This window comes from Aquarana catesbeiana, linkage group LG01 (genome assembly GCF_042186555.1).
Source record: "Aquarana catesbeiana isolate 2022-GZ linkage group LG01, ASM4218655v1, whole genome shotgun sequence".
NCBI classification, from domain to species: domain Eukaryota; kingdom Metazoa; phylum Chordata; class Amphibia; order Anura; family Ranidae; genus Aquarana; species Aquarana catesbeiana.
The window spans coordinates 233,047,672-233,051,101 of record NC_133324.1 but is presented as its reverse complement, the minus strand read 5'-3'; positions in this window follow the sequence as shown (position 1 = coordinate 233,051,101).

The window sequence follows — 3,430 nt, the reverse complement described above, 5'->3', positions numbered from 1 at the left end:
ACAAAAAAGCGCATGGGAACAATCTCTAGAGTTACTGATTTGCTGAAGCATTGGCTTGTGCTCTGCTACAACCTGCTCTCCTTCAGCGATTTGTAGTTAAGCATAGCGATTGCTGCAACATTTCATAGAAAAGCGGTAAGAGCAACTTTCACTAGCCACTTTGCTGCCGAAACGCAGAGCAGCAAATCACTTTTAAACTATAGCCATCCCATAGAAAACAATTAAGATATTCTTAGTGACAAATCACTATAGCAAAACAGGAAAAGGGGGAAATAATCACTGAGAAAAGATCGCCTATGTCATCAGATTTACTGTAAAAGTTAAACAAACAAACAAGCAGCACAAGTTTCTTTTCATCTAAGTAAAATAACATTTTTAGACAAAGAGAACCATTTTTAGTGCTGCGTGGCACAGAGATGCAGAACTAAGTAGTAATAGAATTTGGAGCCCAGCAACAATTTCAGCAGCCACAGCAGAACTCATTGAAGGCAGTAACAGAACCCAGATCTGCCACTGCCAACAGTTTAATGTATCTGTAACTGCTGCATGTGTGCCAAAACTATTGCATTATATAGAGAAATCTGAACACGTCAGAGCACACCAAAAACTAAAACAAAAACGAGAACAAAATACTGCCATGTAATAATTTTGCAAAGAACTGCAGAAGGGTAGATATAAAATAATGAAAAATGAAATTTAAAAAAAAAAAAATATGAAACAAGCCCCATTCAGTATTTTTTAGATGTTGCCCTACACTTAACAACAACAACCATTCTAATTGTCCTGGCTCACACTTGCAGACTCAGTCACCCCATGCTCTATGCCCCACGCTCAAAAATGCATGTGAGCTTTTTTTGAGTGCATCCAAAGGTTTTGCCCCCAGAGCTCGCATTCACATCTTAGCAGAGTGTATTACTAATGATTTTGAAGCATTCATTTTAGGCAGTGTATAGGCTTGACACAAGTGTCTTTGCACAAGCAGCCAGCTTCAAGCATTTGTTTCCTGGACTAGGCAAGGGGAGGAGAGCAGTTCTACAGGAGGAAAGGAGATTTTCAGGCTTAAAATGCATGCAAATGCATGTTTTATGTGTTTACAGGTATATGCACTGAAGTCTATGGGGAAAAGCAAACAACTGAATATGCTTAAAAAAGAGTCATGTGTGTTCTTCCTTGAGTGCCGGTTCACACTGATGCCGTGCAAATTTGCAGCGAATTCTGTGCGGATTCCAAACTGCATCCAAATCGCACCCTGTTCATGCGAACCACTGCTGGTGTTTATGTTAAGTTAACAAAACCCCGAAATCGGTTAGCAACACACAGTGCAGTTCCCACCCATGCAATTCAATTCTGGTACTGCCAAAAAGGGTCCTGGACATTTTTGGATTGAGTGCAATTTGAGCCATACAAAATAATGGCTCAAATTGCACTGCTGAAGAATCGCATGTGAATTTGAAAAGGAATGGGGTGTGATTTCTGTTCAAAATCACAGGCGGTTCTCGCACCACATAGTGTGAACCGGCACTGAATCTTGGTGTGTTTTGTGTATTTCATCCAGGTCTGTGCAGTGATTCAGCGTTAGGTTAAGTTCACATCTATGTATATGCGGTAGATGCATTTTTTCAGCGAGTTTTGTGGCGCATTTTGCATTTTCATGCATGTTTTTGGTGCATTTTTCATTCGTTTTGTGTTTTTGGGAAGTATTTGGGAAGTTGATGTTGCTAGGAGGAGGTTTAGTCATGCAGAAAAAACACACCAAAAACACATGTACAGTATCTCACAAAAGTGAGTACACCCCTGACATTTTTGTAAATATTTTATTATCTTTTCATGTGACAACACTGAAGAAATGACACTTTGCTACAATGTAAAGTAGTGCGTGTACAGCTTGTATAACAGTGTAAATTTGCTGTCCCCTCAAAATAACTAAACACACAGCCAATAATGTCTAAACCGCTGGCAACAAAAGTGAGTACACACCTAAGTGAAAATGTCCAAATTGGGCACAAAGTGTCAATATTTTGTGTGGCCACCATTATTTTCCAGCACTGCCTTAACCCTCGTGGGCATGGAGTTCACCAGAGCTTCACAGGTTGCCACTGGAGTCTTCCACTTCTGCATGATGACATCACGGAGCTGGTGGATGTTAGAGACCTTGCACTCCTCCACATTCCATTTGAGGATGTCCCACAGATGCTCAGTAGGGTTTAGGTCTGGAGACATGCTTGGCCAGTCCATCACCTTTACCCTCAGCTTCTTTAGCAAGGCAGCAGTCATCTTGGAGGTGTGTTTGGGGTCGTTATCATATTGCAATACTGGCCTGTGTCCCAGTCTCTGAAGGAAGGGAATCATGCTCTGCTTCAGTATGTCACAATACATGTTGGCATTCATGGTTCCCTCAAAGAACTGTAGCTCCCCAGTGCTGGGAGCACTCATGCAGCCCCAGACCATGACACTCCCACCCCATGCCTTTCTACTCCTCACCTGGTTGGCACCACACACGCTTGACACCATCTGAACCAAATAAGTTTATCTTAGTCTCATCAGACCACAGGACATGGTTCCAGTAATCCATGTCCTTAGTCTGCTTGTATTCAGCAGACTGTTTGCAGGCTTTCTTCTACATCATCTTTAGAAGAGGCTTCCTTCTGGAACAACAGCCAAGCAGACCAATTTGATGAAGTGTGCGGCATATGGTCTGAGCACTGACAGGCTGACCCCCACCCCTTCAACCTCTGCAGCAATGCTGGCAGCACTCTTGGCAATCTTCTTATAGCCTATACCATCTTTATGTAGAGCAACAATTCTTTTTTTCAGATCCTCAGAGAGTTCTTTGCCATGAGGTGCCATGTTGAACTTCCAGTGACCATTATGAGAGAGTGAGAGCGATAACACCATATTTACCACACCTGCTCCCCATTCACACCTGAGACCTTGTAACATTAACGAGTTACATCACACCGGGGAGGGAAAATGGCTAATTGGGCCCAATTTGGACATTTTCTCTTAGGGGTGTACTCACTTTTATTGCCAGCAGTTTAGACAATAATGGCTGTGAGTTGAGTTATTTTGAGGGGACAGCAAATATACACTGTTATACAAGCTGTACACTCACTACTTTACATTGTAGCAAAGTGTCATTTCTTCGGTGTTGTCACATGAAAAAATATAATAAAATATTTACAAAAATGTGAGGGGTGTACTCACTTTTGTGAGATACTGTACATGTGTTTTTCATGCATTTTTGATGCAATTCCAAAGTCTGTTGAGCCAAAAACGCACTATGCTGCATGTAAAAAAGTCTCTGCACCTTTCCAAAAAACGCATTGTAGGAAACTACATAGATGTGAATGAGACCTATAGGAAATAATGTTAAATGGATTGTAGTTTGTTTCTTTGGATCTGCAAATGCACTAAAAAACACATAGATGTG